This window comes from Asterias amurensis, chromosome 5, assembly GCF_032118995.1.
Source record: "Asterias amurensis chromosome 5, ASM3211899v1".
NCBI classification, from domain to species: Eukaryota; Metazoa; Echinodermata; class Asteroidea; order Forcipulatida; family Asteriidae; genus Asterias; species Asterias amurensis.
The window spans coordinates 10,587,682-10,605,448 of record NC_092652.1 but is presented as its reverse complement, the minus strand read 5'-3'; the positions used below and the strand labels follow the sequence as shown (position 1 = coordinate 10,605,448).

The 17,767-nt window shown below is 38.9% G+C and overlaps 1 long non-coding RNA gene across 1 annotated transcript in view; it reads right to left on the bottom strand.

Moving 5' to 3' along the window:
* Window positions 1-887: 887 nt before the first annotated feature.
* Window positions 888-17,767, bottom strand: part of LOC139937098 (uncharacterized) — an 85,958-nt gene continuing 69,078 nt past the window's right edge. The window contains exon 4 of the long non-coding RNA XR_011786048.1: window positions 888-1,071. This is a non-coding gene — a long non-coding RNA (uncharacterized lncRNA). The remainder of the gene's footprint in view (window positions 1,072-17,767) is intronic.

Here is a 17,767-nt window from a genome sequence, read left to right as displayed (position 1 = left end):
GTAATTTCATCAGTGTATGGGTAAAAAAAACAAAAAAAAACTAATAAAGCTTGATAATGTTTATCAGCTGGAAATAGCTCCAGATTTCCAGGAATTTAAACTGCAACAGTTATCAACCTTTTATATGATTTGAGGCATTGCAAGGTGAGGTATCAATGATATTAGAAAGACAGTTCTCTAAAGAACTATTGGAACTTGTTCTTGTTTTTTGCACTGCTGGAGAACAACCAAGGGGGAATATTTTTATAGGAGCAAGGGCCATGAGCACTTTTTTGTGGATACCGGTGCTATAGAAGACTTCATTATTATTATTATTTAACTCTACCCTGCAAGTAGATACACACATGTGTTACCGTAAACCAAATATATAGTTATCAACCTCAAATTTAAACTGTTTTCATCTAGCTCAAAATTATCAGTTGAATACAATACAGTTTCTTGAAGGCACCTTTTGAACTAGGTTAAAGTTTAACATGAATAGAGTGCTCAGATGTCAGTTTTGTTTTAGAGAGAGAAATCAGAAATCAGGAATTCAGAAAGGTTGAAACTTAAGTTTATTACATCATTGAATCCAGTTGCTCGTACGTGGATCACTGTTTTAAATTACCATAACAATGCAGGTGTTTATCACCTTCTTCTGAATATTCAAGCTTTTGGCAAAAACTGTGAATTTCAAATGAGATTTATCACCTTTTCTTGTATTAAGTTTCAGTATTAATCATCGCATGCTTTCTCGGGTTAGTCATTAAAAGTCAGTTTTCTTACAGAGAATAACCTGCCTGCCAATGAGTGGGAAAACAGTATTAGATTTCATAGAAACAGTGTTCCAACGTTGACCAAGATAAACAGCGAGGGTTGGTCTCGGTTCGTGGGGGTTCTTACCTGTAAAGTAGGGTTGATGAAAACACGCTCTCTCTCTCGCTCCACAGTTGTGATTTCAGTGATGGAGTTTCCGTGCTCCTGGCTATGCTGCACTCCCTGATTGTTGTCGGGGTGCCGTGTCACTCCCGCCGTGCTGTACCGCTTGCTCTGCAGTAGTCGTCGACCCTCAATGGTAAACAAGGCAGAGATCTGTGGAGTTAGGACAGGGGATGCTCAAGCATTATGAATGTTTGAATTACAGTTTGCCGACACACCAACAGGCATGAGGAGGAGAAATGTGCTGATGGAAACCCCAACTAACATGATATGTCGTTGCAAGGCGTCCCAGAGGCACGGAGCAGAGAACAAAGCACTGGAAGGGAGATGTGTTATCAAGGCAGGCAGCGGGTCCACACTACATAATAACCAGCTTGGGTTCCAAGTTTATATTCATGTATGTATGCATGGGATGCCAACACTGCCCTGTATGGCACTGGCTGCATTAATAAAAGGCTTTGAGTGCCTAGTGCTGAATGATGGCATGTACAGCCAAAATACTGTCAACATTCGTCCGCTGGGTGGTGGGGGGGGGGGGGGTCGAGTGGACTGGCTGCTAATATTCATATGGGGCTGTGTTAGGAGAATCATTACCAGTTTTTAGTTTCTAAGACCAGACTGTAGAACGGGTATTGTTTTGTCCTCCTTTTTTTCTCCCCACAGACTACTTCTTCTTGACAACTTAAAGCTCAGGCCTTTGGGTAGGGTATTGATTGCACATCAGAGAACGTTGTGCGTTAAAATACCAAGATATCTACAGATTCACTGGCAAAGGATGAAGGGTTCTAAGCCAGCCCCATGGAGAGAGTGTTCTGCCAGGGAGACTGTGGGGCTATTCACAGCCGGCTCATGGGAGTGTTTTTAGGAGTGAAGTAAACCGGGGCCGGGCAGGCCTCTGATGATGTAAGTCTGCCATCATTGGGCAAGAACTGCCCATGTTTACAACCTAGGGACTGCCAGCTGGTGCGGTGATGATAACACACGCACTACTGATCGACAAGTAGTCGGGGACTAACACAGAATGGGACTGATTGTACTCGAACACAAATTGGTTTTCCGCTCCTACATATATTGTACAAATATTTTCAATTCTCATAAATTTCGGTCAACAAATAAAAAATTCCAGCATAACGAGCACTTTTTAATGACAGCTAAGCTATGCTTACTCAGAAGAAATTATCAACAGTTTCACTACCTTTTTCAACAATTAAAACTTGGTGTCCAGCTTTCTCAAGAAAACGATCAAAGCATACTCTTCGAAACGTCAAGTCGAAACCAACGGTTCTTTTCAGAACCACCCCAACTCATTTAGAAATTATCATCACATTGTGTTACCGCAAACCTTTATGCATTCCCACCATGCAAAGTTTCAAATCCTACTTAAATAAAACTCATCAAAGTTGTCTATTGTTGTTACCGGGAGTAAAAAAATAAAAGTTTGCATAATACAAAAGCCTTGCTGATTATTCTAGCATTCAAGAAAGATATTTCAAGCGGCACCCGAACTTGACTCAGGACAGAAAACATGTATAGGCCTAACTGAAACTACTGCTGGTAGTTCTAAAAATTCTCTAATCCGAGAAATGAACAAATGCAAAGGAAAGACTTCAAATTTCAACCAAGGTCATGGGGCTCAAGGAAGAACAAATGCAAAGGAAAGACTTCAAATTTCAAACGGTTTAAATAGAGTGGGTTATTTAATTTTAATTTTTACACTAAAAGTATAAAAAAACAGAATTCTGCAGAATAGCCGGAAAAATTTGCATTCCTGGGGGGAAAAAACTTGTACTGATAACAACCCTTTAATATCCATCATGTTTATTCTCAGTTTAATCTGCCAGTGTTATAACATGGATAACTGAACAACTTCTCGCCTGGTATAAATTGAAAACTAGGTGCTATTTTTGGCATTTTAATCCATAATATTTAACAATTGTGATATGGACTTAGAAAAGATAGGCTCAGGACAAGAGTTCATTTGTTTTCCATGGGTTAAGAAAAAAGCAGGGCAGGTCAATAGGCTCAAGGAAGAAACCATAAAAATAAGAGGGGGATTCATAGTCAGTCATGTTACCTACAACTTACAACACAATCATCATTTGCTGACATAAACACATCCCTTTAATTTTATTGGTCTAATCTTTCAGGTTCAAACTTGCTTTGATCTAGACAGTAATATTTGTTTATTAAATACATCAAAACTATATTTGTGAAGAGTTTAAAAGTAATCAGGGGGATTCATCTAAAAAGTCAAACAAGTTGATTTATTTTAAAATAATGCAGCAAATAAAACAAATTATTTTAAGATTGAGTGAAGCAGTATACCTATTAGAATAAGCTTTCCCTTGTTGCAGCTCAAGACATCCATTTGTATTGTCAACCAACAGTTATCTATACAGAAAGCTTTATTTAACATCAAGGAAACTTAATGCCGAATGGACCTTCAAAACAAGCCCTAGCTTCATCTAAACTCTTCATTTATTCGGAAAGAGTTTCACCTCGTCTGAAAAAGGCAAAGGTTACAAGCAAAGCAAGTGTGTCAAACCACATATTGTACATTATCTAGGGCACTCGGCCCAAAAGTTCATGATCGCACACAACAACATTCAAGACGTGAAGGCGTAGATTTGGGCGTGTAGCGGCAGGCATGGGCCAGTGAAAATAGAAACCCCCGGGGGAACTCTGCAAGTCTGGCGCAGCAATTTGCCCGAATCATGTCACTATTCCTGTTTCTTGATGGGAATTCCACAGAGGCAAACAATCCTGCTAGTAGTAATCCCGGCCGCTCTCTTCTAGCTTCTACAATTCTTTCTTCTTCAGTCGCCTCTCTCTTTCTTGGAGCCCGAAGAAACAAAGATTGAAAGCAATGCCTCGGAAAATGAATGTTACCTCTGGAGAATTTGATGATCCAGATTTCTTCTGATCCTTTTTAGTATTCACCCCCCCCCCCTCATGTTCCATTTTCTTTAACTTTACAGACAGTTCAAAACTGAGAAAATAGAATAAGCCATTTTAAAACCGCTTACCAACCGAAAGGAAATATGGTAATATGGAAAGAAACCTTTAGATTTTAGAAATCCAATAGATTGAAAAGCTCATTAAAAACCTTCAAAGCTGATCAGTAAAAATGGTTACCGGTCAAAATGCCGAAAATATGATCACTGCTTGTAAGACTTCCCTCAATAGTTTCTCAGAGTGAGTTTCTCCAATCGAGTTTCTCAAAATGAGTTTCTCAAAATGAAATGTTGTTTTTTCAAAGTGAGTTTTTCAATGTGAGTTTCTCAAAGTGAGTTTCTCAAGCGATTTTCTCAAAATGATTTTCTCAAAGCAAAGTTTCTGAAAATGAGTTTCTCAAAGCGAGTTTCTTACAGCGAGTTTCTCACAGTGGGTTTCTCAAAGCAATTCCTCAAAGCTAATTCCTCATAGCTTGTTTCTCAAAGCGATTTTCTCAAAGCAAGTTTCTCAAAGCAATTTTCTCAAAGTGAGATTCTCAAAGTGAGTTTCTCAAAGCGAGTTTCTCTAAGCGCACAGATTTGAGACGCATACAAATGATGTATCGTACATCAAGCCCATTAACCATCAATAAAACCCCCATAAAACCCTTGTATCAATAATCAGTCCCTTTACATTTAGACTCATCCATCAACACTTACTGATGGCAATTATTTCTCTACTCTCTGAAGGCGTTACCATTCACCCCTGACCTTCTACCATTCACCCCTGACCCCATCGCGTGACAAGCATGCTGTCCACACAAATCCCCTTAATGAGGGTCTCTCAGCATATGGCAGTCCTCAAAGTCAAGTTCCTGAAGGTGGGATCAATACAACTCATTGAAATATGGGAATATTGCGAGATAACCACCAGACTATTCTGACCTCAAGCCTCACTCTGGTCCTGGCAGACTAGTATATCTCGTCTATTTTGAAGCAAGATGGCAGTAGCAGGATAATGATCTACTTGTGATGACAACAACCCTGAATCTAGCACTGGGACAGAAACATGAGATGCCTCAACTTGTAAGTAGTAATCCAGAAACGACCATGATTTGTACTGATGCTCCAAAATCCATCTGTTATAGGATATACGTTACCAACCCCCCCCCCCCCCCCCCCTCCTCCTTCTCCTTTCCCATGTGATTTAGTAATCAGGACAAAGAATGGAGTACAGGTTGGTGTTTTTGTATCCTAGTGGAGCAGACAGAATCCCATCCTAGGAGATGGCTTTTAGGCCCCCCAAAAAAAACAGTTGGTCGTCCGGATTTTTCCCCAAAGAGGAGGATGAGGGTCCTTTTTTTTTTTTTTTTTTTTTCAAGATGGCCGCTTAGTATTTCAAAGAAAACTTATTTTATATCTAATTTTGACATGAGGTCCCAGGTTAACAGGGTGGGATATTCCACTAAAACTATTAGCTGATATGCATTCACTAAGTTTGTTTTATGAAACAGACGGTTACACGTGTTCGAGACGTTTGATTCGGGAAAAGCCCCTAGGCCGAGTCCTTTTGAAAGGATGAATTTATAAGTAAGAAAACAAAAAAAATTTTTAATAAAATAAAAAAACAAAAATACAAAATTGTAAAAATAAAAGAAAGGATGCTGCTCCCCAAAAGGATGCGAGCAGGCAGGGACGATCAACTGTTTTTTTTTGTGTTTTTTTTTGGCCTTATATCGGAGGCACCTGTCTCCATCTATGGCTTTGATGAAATGTCTCTGCGTTTTTCATCTCCGTATCAGAGCCCAAGGAGGCAGAAACTATTACCTTCTGCTCCGCTCCACATTTTTAAATTTCCACTTAACCAAACCTAGGTGGGACTATTCAGAGTGGCTTATGACTATATCAATGGCTTGCTGATTGAATCAAACCACAGTCACCTTCTTAAACGGAGTATTTTTTTAAATGATGAACTTCTCCTAGTAGGTTTTTAGCCGTGGTCCAAGCTTTTTGAATTATAGACAAAATGCAAGGGTAGTTCATCTTTAATGCCCCATTTATTTTCTATGGGTTTTTTCTCTTTCCAAGTGTTTGCATTGTTAGACATCTTGACAAGTTTTTGTGAAACTGGAAGATAAATTTGTTATAACACGCGCACTCGAGGAATACGAAAAACATATGGCGCTATATTTTTCCGTATTCCACTCACGCTTGTGTGATAACTTATAATATAAAAAATGACTGTTACTATTCTTAGTTTTATTATTAAGAATCCACCGGCAAATCACTCTGGAGATTCGAACCCACCACCTCTGCATTGCTAGATCAGATTCAAGAACCCTCAATACACCAGAGACATACTTCTGAACAAAACAAAACCAAAAAATCAACAAAATCTAAAAGGTCAAGTATTGTATACTCTTGAGAGAGTTTCGTTTCATGAATTTTAAAAGTAGAAAGAGTGGAGAAACATGGAGATTATTCTGAACCTATGACTTGAGTCATGCGTAAGTTTCATCTGTGTGTGGTTACGGTTTGCTCTCGCATAAGACTCTTCAAACGCATACGGCAAACCGTCAACTGCTTTGGTTAAAAATCCAAACACGCACTCTGCAAGCAATTAAGTGTGGAGGACATAGAAGGGGAAACAGGACTACTTTTGCATGTCTGAACATCAAATAATATTGGGTCGTTTCTAATATCAGGGGCATGGTCAAGGAGTTGTACATACATGTGGCACAACACATAATGATTTACAATTAAAAAGACTCCACAGTTGAAGTCGGCAGACTTTAAAGGCGGGCAAAGCTGTCACTACTTTTTCATATTTCTTATGGTGCTTTTTTAAAGGGTTTTGATACCTTTTTGTAGATCAGTTTTTTTGGGTTGGTTTTTTTTGGACATGACATGAACCCCCACTGTGATTAAAGATGTATGTAATTTAATTTACCTGTAGAAGAGTCAGCTTCGCTGATTTTGAGAAGAAAAAAAAATTGAAAATCACATACAATTTTTCAGGAAACTTGCGTGAATCTGTTATCTTCTCACTGAGGTGAAAATTATTTTCATGAATATATTTTACTCATTCCTAAAATACTACAACACCTCAGCAAGTGGTAACTTAAGGGAAGCTTTCAATAATTATCTTTAAAAACCTGTGTAACTTTAATTTTAATCTGTGGACGTTTGTGTTTTGTGTCGTACAAAAATACCAAAACCCTTTACGTCAAGATACCGCATTAACCATCTCAGGTTTAGTTTCTTTTAAGAACACAAGCACAAACAAAACAATGTCAACAAGCTTTCATTAAAATCTGTGCAAAAACTAGTTGATTAATTAGTCAATTAATTTAAAGTTATCTTTTGGGAAGAGGGTTGGGGGAGTGATAACAAGACCCGGTGCTCTCATTGTGTATCACTGCGTTTCTTCGCTCACATCCTTCAAGGAAGCCAGCCATGCAACGAGCGTCATCAGACTGCACCAAATCATTAGGTGATCACCCATGCATACTCCAGACATGCCTTGACTCTTACAATTAGCCAGATACATAGGGAAAGGACCTCTTGATATACAAAGCAAGACATAGAACACCGAACTCAAGCTCTGGTGCTTCTGTTCAGCAGAGTGTGGGTTCGAATCCCGGTTGTAACACTTTTGTCCCTGAGCAAGACACTTAACTATAATTGCTTCTCTCCACCTAGGGGTAAATGAGTAACTGTGAGGGCAGAGATGGTTCTTGTGATTGATTTAGCCGAGTAGCGCATAATAATGTTGCACAGGCTGCGTACTCCCCACCAGGGAGCTGAGATGGTTTAAGGAGTGAATTAAGGCCCAGCAACCAGGGGTAATAATGTGAAGCGCTTTGGGACGCCCTCCGGATGTGAAAAGCGCTATATAAGACGGCAGACTAGTTTTTACAGCATGAAATGTAACCCCCATATCCTAAAAATGTTCATGTTGAGAGTTGAAATAAAGACATACAGGCCTGAAATTACATGCAGGCCATGGAGGCTATGACCTTTGTTGCCCCTAGTCTTGGCCTTGGTGCCCTTTAACAAGTTTCTCATTGACTTCAAGACTTTCAAATGGAAGTGCCCTTTGCATAATGAAAAAGGCCTTGCCCTTTCAACATGTTCAAAGATGAAAATCCATGGACCTGACATACTTTCCACATCAACTGACACATTTATTGTTTACGGCTGGTAATTCCTCAGACTGTCGACCCAAAGCACTTTTTTACAAAAATAATAATTTTGCCAGAATTTTGGGACATACCTGTAAAAGCAGATGACTTTATCAGGGTCAAACCATTCTTCAAATCAATGTTAGTAAACTGAGAATGGAACATAAAAGTCTGGTTACGTTATCGTATGAGGAGAATCAGCAGTCATATCTGTTATTGCGAATAGGGAACTTGACACAGACCATGGGTGGCAGCAGGTCGAGATATTCTAACGTTGACATAAGTCAGAAAACATAGCCAAAGAATGCTTCCCATTGTTTATTGCCTCCACTTGTTGAACGGGTGTCAACAGGGGGGTGGGGTTGGGGGATCAGAAGCCAACATGACAGGAAAATAACAGGATTAAAGCGGAAGGTTGGTTTAAAAAAAAAAAAAAAAAACGGCCCACAAACATGTTGTTCACATTCTAATTCCAATTTTCAACACGCCGCCGAGACGAAACCCTACTCGTTTTACATTTGGGTGGGTGTGTAGAGTGCAACACTGGAATCCCCTGACCTAGCTTTGTGTTGAGAAATCAAGGCTGTATCTGGGTCTGGTGTCCATTGTGCGTTGATGATGAGTAAGTGCAAGCAAGTTCACTTGACCAAGAATCCATGCCCTCCTTTTTTTTTTCCAATTCAATAATCCTGGGCAGCCAAAGGGAGGGGATTCAGGATTAGACGGTTTAAGTGGATTTCCGAAACCGCACATGCTCGGAACATTTTTGTTTGCCTTGCGGCAGGCAAAAGAAGGAAGGGGGACCAAAAAGGAGGCGGTTTGCTGACAGAAGTGTATCACCACACGTACGGGTCAAAAACGATGATGGAGGGGGGAGGGAACGAAGCAATAATGCTCCAGGGCTTCTAAGAGCAACACATGGAAACATGAAAAGTTGTTACAGGTTATTGCGTGCTCTCTCTCTCACAGACTCTCTCATGAGGTATTAACATCAACATTCTTTGCTTAATCAAAATGTTCATGTTAAACATCCTCCCGCATGATAAATGACCCAATTTTTTTCTTCTTCACAATTGCTAATAAATATGTTGGTTGGTCTGCAGTCTGGCCCAGAAATACCTGGAAATTGAGAAATAGTTTCTCTTTGTCAAAGTCATTTTTTTCAGTCAATAAAAAACATTTGTGAAACTACTTTCTATCACTGATCAAAAACATTTCTTCATATGAATGGATGGGAAGAGAATTGTGCTGGTGGATCAGAGAAAGGAATTGACTACATACGTAAGCAGTGATTCTTCCAGGGTCAAGTTTCATATTGCTAAATATAACATTTCGTTGAAATGTCCAGCTAAGCAGAATTAGCAGGGATCTACCAACTTAAAGACACTGGACACTATTGTTAATTGTCAAAGAACAGTCTTCTCACTTGGTGTATCTCAACATATGCATAAATTAACAAACCTGTGAAATTTTGAGCTTGATTGGTCGTCGAGTTGCAAGATAACTATGGAAGAAAAAAACACCCTTGTCACACAAAGTTTTGTGCTTTCAGATGCTTGATTTGGAGACCTCAAATTCTAAACTTGAGGTCTCGAAATCAAATTCGTGGAAAATTACTTCTTTCTCAAAAACTACGTTACTTCAGAGGGAGCCGTTTCTCAAAAAGGTTTTAGACTACCAACCTCTCCCCATTACTCGTTACCATGTGAGGTTTTATGCTGATAATTATTTTGAGTAATTACCAATAGTGTACACTGCCTTTAAACTCTTTCAAGACCACAGCTGCCACAAGCAATTTGTACCAAAATGCCCTTTTAGCGACTGCAAGATTTGACCATTCACACAAAGATGTCTAAGTAAAGGTCATATCTGAACATGAAAATCAACAATCTTACATAGCACCCAATTTGTAAAAACAAACCAAAAATTATGCTTCGTGTAGAATTTGTACTGGAATCATTAGAAAGAAATATTTAATGCCCTTTTGACCCTAGCAGAGTCTTTCTCGAAGGCAAAATGACAACACAACAAACATGAACAGGTAACTAAGTGAACCATAAAGCAGTGAAATAATTTGATTCAATAAATGAACAACATTAGTGATGTCTGGGCACTTTGTGACGATTATAAACAAATTAGTTATCTTTAAAGGGTTAAAACATGCACCAAGGAAGCTTTTAGATTACTATCACCAATTAACTTTCCAGACAAACAGTCAAACTACGCCACGTCTCGAAGTGAGACATCTCAGAATTGCTTTCAATTATAACAGATGAAGCTGACGATGCCTGGTGGCAGCAGAGCATTTCTTCCCCCCTTCTCTCCCGTCGTAATTAACATGATTCTAAACACGCACATGAATGCTTTACTCGGTGCACATGCATGTTGGCAAGGCGTCGATGCGACACAATTTATTAAAGTCAATCAAAAGTTGGATCGATGGAGGTCCCCAGTGATTGCACTTCACTGTGTAGAAGGACAGAAGAGGGCTGTACCCGCGCTATGCTCTAGGGTTGTGTACGTCACAGAATAAAGTTCCCCGTGAGAATTGCGATACTGCATTGAGAGCAGCTGGTAAAATGAACTTTGCTGGATGGTGTTCATCAGACAGCAGTAAAAACAAAGACTAAAATTGACTCTAATTGACTGATCCGCCCACTTGTTCTCAGGACACGCCCCTTCTTTTAACACCTCAGTAAAAAATTTGGTTGAATTTGAGCGCTTTGTTTTCAACACCTTCAAATTTCCTGGAAAATGTTCAAATAATTCAGTGAGCTATGCGCCATGGTGTTTGTTTCTACATATATTCGATATTATGGGAGGTGTAGCACCGGGTTTGGTGGGGAAACGATTTGTCTGCTCGGGACTATAAGGTCATCAGAGTCATTTACCTTATTTCATTAAAGTGCCGTTGCATAATTTGGAGCTCCTGGTAAATGGAGTTTATTGGTCAAGAATGGTCTTCAGAGTATTGGTTTTGATTTGTTTGATTTCAATTTATATACATTTTTCATTTAAAGGGAAGGTACATGTTTGGTTATTACTCAAAACAAATATTAACTTAAAAACTAACTGGGTAAGGAGCATTGGGGAGCTGTTGATAGCATAAAACATTGTGGGAAACGACTCCCTTTGAAGTAACGTAGTTTTTGAAAAAGAGGTAATTTCTCACTAAAATAATAAAATACTTCTAGCTAGAAGTCTTTTATTCCTATCTGAAAGCACACAAACTCGTCCAACAAGGGTGTTTTTTCTTTCATCATTTTCTCGCAACTTCGATGACCGATTGAGCCCAAATTTTCACAAGTTTGTTATTTTTTTGCTTATGATGGGATACACCATGTGAGAACACGGACCTTTGACAATTACCAAAGGTGTACAGTGCCTTCAATGACCTTTTGATCATTATGAGTATGAAATTTCAATTATTGGCATTGTAAGCAATTAGCCGATGATATATTCAAATATACAATATGTACATCTACCTTAAACTAACCATTACATTAGCCAGTACAATTCTGTACGATAACATTCTTTTAAAACAATTTCACTGCCAGATAAGACTTTTGAATTTTTTTAAATTAAATCATAGGCTTTAAGTCTGAATAGATCTCAAAGCAGAAATAATCTTCACGCCAATTTATACTTGCATCAACTTTTTTTTAGGTGAGTGCTTGAATATTTTAAGAGTACAGTTGTTTCCAAAGCTGTGCATCTTCTTTATAATTGGTAAAATCTTGCCACTAACTTTGACCTTCCTCGCAAGTGAAGTCTGTCTTCAGATTAAAAATCTTAAAACCATCCTCTCAGTTTTAACTATGAAAAGTGTAGCGACTTTTTATAAGTGTCCACTATTGTTGCCAATTGAATATCGCCGCCGAATGTAAATGGAAACTTGCTGACAGAATCTAGGGCTCGGAATGTTATAAGATTTCAACTGAGGCGGACGAAAGATCCAATGACGCATGTTGCACTTTACCAGCACGACAGCGTTGAAACCACAAGGAAAACACACAAATTGCAAGTCAGAGTACAAGACCAAGAAAGAAAAAAAAGACTGTACAGTGTACTTTTTAAGTCTCAAATTGCTCCAGGTGATTTGTGCTCTGATTTGTAGTGCTGTGTTTAACAAACCAATAACCTAGATAACCAGCCACTGTTAAGTCTGTTAGTTCCAGTATGGCTTCAGCGCCCCAGAAAACTCTTGGCAATTTGGTTTGGGGTTTTTGTGTTTTCTCTCTGAACTCCCTCAACTGCCCGATTGATTTTCTTACAAGCTGTTCAACCTTGAGTATTGTATTGTTGGGTTGATTTAACCGTCAGTGAATTGCAACCTTGTTCTGACCATACAACGCCTTCTCTGAAGCCACAGAGAGTCTTTGGGGATCAAAAAGGGCTTTAGCATAGTCTTTCCACATTTACTCAAAGACTGGGCATGACGGCTCGCTTTTAAAGTAAATCTCTGAGCCTCACTCAGACTGCGTGTTTTATATATATATTTTCATGGCATTTCACTTCTTTGGAGTTGTGTGAACTTTTCTAAAAAGTGAATAATGCTTCCCACTCATGAGATTATAAATCGCCGAAAAAATCAAACATCTCTTTTCAATTTAAAAATACAAAATCTGTGCATGTCGGCCTTCACACTTCACTTGGTTTTGTTTGTAATGAAGGACAAATGTCTGACTGATGTTGAAATAAAGTACTTTTAAATCCAAACTGGAAAAAAGGTCACTGAAGATGGTACTCAAAATGTTTATGGAACAAACAGGAAATGATTCAAGGTTTAAAGACACAGGACACTATTGGTAATTGTCAAAGACCAGTCTTCTCACTGGGTGTATCTCAACATATGCATAAAACAACAAACCTGTGAAAATTAGAGCTCAATTGTTTGTCAAAGTTCCGAGATAACAATGAAGGAAAAAAACACCCTTGTCACACACAGCTGTGTGCTTTCAGGTGCTTGATTTCGCGACCTCAAATTCTAATACTAATGTCACAAATCATCTTTCTCAAAAACTAAGTTACTTCAGAGGGAGCCATTTCTCACAATGTTTTATACTATCAACAGCTCTTCTTTGCTTGTTGCCATGTAAGGTTTTACGCTAATAATTATTTTGAGTAATTACCAACAGCGTCCCTGCCTTTAATAAAATTCATCACTTCTCTTCTGGCTGATCCTCCAAACTAGCCGAGTCTTCACAAAATCTTCCAGACTATGCTGTAAACATCATCCCATTGACCTTAAGATGTGTAACAAAATTGTTCCATAAATAATAGCCTAATTGGCTAATCTGGGGGTGGGCTTCGTTCTGTTTATTGACATTACAGAGCCTTGGGTACAACTCTGAAGAGGATTCGTACACTTGAGCGAAGAGTCTTCTTCAATTGATTCAGAAGTTGAACTTCCGCCAGAGTTTCTTGAAAGCAACAGGACAACATTGGTAATTGTCAAAAATGATCCGTGGAAAAGTACCCTCACTTTAAGTGATCCAACATATAGGCCTACAGGCTACATGACATACCCAACGTGAAAGTTATTCTTTGTGCTCCAGATTTTCGGCAATAACTTAACAAGCTACAACGCTGTCTTTATACCTTTTGAGATGAAGTTTTCACAGATTAGTTTCATTAAACAAATCCACATTTAGGGGAGATTAAAACGGTCAAATAGTTCCGAATACAAAGCTACAATTTTTTAAAGCCGTGATCATTCTTTAAGTGATTAAAAACGAATGGTTCCAAAAACCAAGGGTATAGATCAATATTACTCTGCCACCATCTTGGTCATGCTCCCTGTATCCAACAGAATTAACAGATGCTAATATTTATTGTACAAAAAGGAACCAGACTAAGTCTTCTTCCAACCTCGATTTGATGACGTTGATTTGAATGGGAGAAAATCAAGATGGCCGCACCATGGTTATACTTTAAAATGAGATATTCATTTATTTTACCCTTGCTCTATGGTTTTACAGAATTTATCATGTTTAAGCTAAAGCAGGCTAAAGTGATCAAACATGAAAGCTCGGGAGATTAGAAACGGTATGCTTTGCAAGATGGGGGAGGGTCAGAGGAAACATACCTAGCCGCTTTGCTTTCCCAAGTCCTTACGGCAAATGAATCATAAGATGTTATGTCAGACACATCAACGATAATATACAACCCCCCCTACCCTCTTGATCTTGAGATATACTGACAGAAATTTGTTAATTTTAGAAAAAGCCTTCCCTCACACATGGTTCTGATGAGCAGAGACAGGGCCTAGTTGCAGTCACCGAGGAACTGTGAAATCCACAGGGCTGCCTGGCGGACATGAGAGGGGGAAATGCATTGCGAATGTCGGCTACGAGGCTCCTCCCACGAGATGACCGAGACGACAACATTAGAGACTACTCATTGGATCAGAAACATACGTTTAACAAACACTTTTTTTTTGTAGGGTTGTAATGACACATTGTATCCACTGTTTAACCACTAGAGAATATTGAAATATCAGGCCTGGAATTTCAGAAAGGGCAAGGCCTTTTTCAAAGTCAATGGGAAACTTTTAAAGGGCACCAAGGCCAAGACAAGGGGCAATGGAGGACCACAATAAGACGCGAGATGCAAATTCAAGAGACCTTGCCGAATTTCACTCAGACGTTATAAGTATCACCAACCACAAATTTAAGTGCCTTTTTATTGTTTTCTTTTTTCTTTTTTTTACCCAGATTATATTGATATTTTCCTCTGAGAAATGTTGGTGTTGTCAAAGACCAGTATCCTCACTCTGTGTGACCCAACATATGCACAACACAACAAACCTGTGAAAGTTCAAGCTCAAATTAGCTTAAGCAAACCTAACAATTTTCATGACTGTTTTACTCATTTCTAAAAAAATAAAATTCAGCATTTCAGGCAAAATTATTTCAAGGGAAGTTTTCCAACCAAGACCATCTTTATACCAAGTAAGGTATGATATTTGTAAATCTGTGAACACATTATAAAGAACACTTCATCTTCCTTTACATCTTCAGAACTAGACAAAAAGAAATAAATTTAATTCATATTATCGGGTCCAATAAATGTTATGCACATGACTGGTGTAAACCAAAACAAAAACACAGCAAAAAAACACATTCTTCACCAAAGTATTTGAGTTGGCTGCATAGCGTCAAACTCCAACATTTCCGACAACAGCTCCGACCTACGACCCTAAGAGTCATCTGCTGGTACAGTACGTGCAGGGTCTTAATGTTAACCCCATTCCTCCAGTTAATCCTTTCTCACTATTGTCTCCTGACAACAAAGTACCTGTCGTGGTTTTAACCCTGATTTTCAGCGTAATTCACAATTACACGCCTGCAACTGAGTGCATCTACCGACCCAATAGTCTATAAGACTCGATCAGGAAGTACCCATGAACAGAAAGCTAGGAGATTATTTTAGAGCGACTGACAGAAAATGACACAAAACATTCCACAAGCAGGTATATTGAGTACAAAATGAGAAGAAAAAAAACATGCATTAATTACAAATGGTTATGTATAAAATAGTTTCAAAATTGGGAATAGCCATTCTGCACGTAAGTATAAGATGACGATCCCTTGTCTCCACCATTAACAACCCCAACAAAACACAAATGCATGCAATGGTTGCGAGTAAAAACCCTTTTCACACGAGCACTGATAACCAACGTCCTCAGTTACAGTCTCAAATGTCTGGCACTGCGATCGTTTGGATAGCTAGGATAACTTTCACACGAGTGACTTTTGCTATTTTTTATCCTCGTTGCGAAAAATCGCAAAACATGTTGGATAAAAAGCTCTCGTGTGAAATGGACTTAATAGAACGTTCTTAATGCCCTGTATATTTTTCAAAATGGCCAACCAAACACCCACAAGAATGACGCCCAGCCCATTATCCACAACTCTATTTACATCAGGCATTGCAGGAGTTACGTGATACCCACTTGGTGGGGGTCGGTGCTGCCCAGTTTTGTCACCCTAGCTACCCAAGAACCGGTCCATAAACCAAGGTATCAATGGCCGACTTTTCGCATGGAGAGACATAAATGGATTGCCAAATAAAGGCCTTTGTGGTTGAGCTTTAATGTTCGTGTCAATGCAAGAGTTCCTGGTCTCCAATCAATGCGCCCTAATCATCTGAATGATGGCTTTTGAATACAATCTGCACGTACGAACATAACTTTCCTGTAAAACATCTTCCATAAAAACCATTGTGAGAAGCATAGAGTATTTAAAGGACAGAGATCAATAACCTATCTTTTTGAAAGTTTGTATACTTGAGCGCCTTGAGTACCTTGTTTTGTAGATTCGTGCGCTATATAAGACTTTGATACTACTATCACTATTATTATTCTATTTCAAAGTTCAACTATTTACTTTTTCGGATAGTTGAGCACTGAAAAAAAAACTTTCTACAAAATAACCGGGCAAATAACTTTGTTCCCAGCTTCCCCATTGGTGACCCATGACATAAATAAGGACTTTTCCGATGTCCAAAATCTCAGGGTCGGAACCAGTTCCGAACCGGAGATTTTGTTCACCCCGTTTCACGCTGTAAAATTTTCAACCCGGCTCTGATTCACGTAGCATGCTCTCGCCGGATTGAAACTAACCCTGGCACGGACCAGGGTTGAAAATCTCAATCCAGATCTAAATTGCATTTTTCAGCATGTACAGTTCACGCATTAGCCGGTTCACATAAAGACCAGTGTGAATGTTGCTTATCCGTGGCTAACCCGGAGAGGACCCGGGTAGGTTTCAACGCCGATTCGGAATGGAGGTAGTGTGATAATGCCTTAAGGATCATCTGTAATCAGAACCAAAGGTATAAGTGGACTACATCTGTTGATATTAATCTCAGTGTTGATGTACAGTATGCCAATCAATCAACAAGTCCTACACCTTTTAGTAACACATTGCTGGTGTCCACTACAACCTCTCCTTCTTCCCAAGCTAAGGTCACCGGTTGACCTACATTTGACCTGCCTCTCACAATACACAGGGTGCTAAATTTCTGTGCTGTTTATTGAAGTTCCAGACTGATCTATGAATAGGGCAGGACATTCAGTGAACACAAGAGGGCGGTAGACATACAAATAATTGGTCATCCCTGTTTTACACATACACGTCTTTATAACATTAGTTTATTAATGTACCAATATAATATGTTAACACTCCTTTCTCCAAATTGTTTAACATGTCAAAAGACAAATGGTATTGGACCAATTAGGACCAATAACTCCAATTCCCAAACAAGTCAGGATTGGGTGGTATTTTTTTGTTTTTAAAAATCCTTCAGATCAAAATTTCAATAACAAATCTTTCTTGGGACTAAATATCTTTCCGCCTGCAATTCAATTAATTTCACTCAGAGGCAGTGGACACTATTGGTAATTAAGTACTCAAGATAATTATTAGCATAAAACCTTACTTGGTGACAAGTAATGGGGAGAGGTTGATGATGTAGAACATTGTGAGAAACGGCTCACTCTGAAGTGACATAGTTTCTGAGAAAGATGAATTTTCCACAAATTTGATTTCGAGACCTCAGATTTAGAACTTGAGGTCTCGAAATCAACCATCTAAACGCACACAACTCTGGTGACAAGGGTGTTTTTTCTTTCAGTATTATCTCGTAACTTCGACAACCAATTGAGCTCAAATTTTCACAGGTTTGTTGTTTTATGCATATGCTGAGATACACCAAGTGGGAAGACAG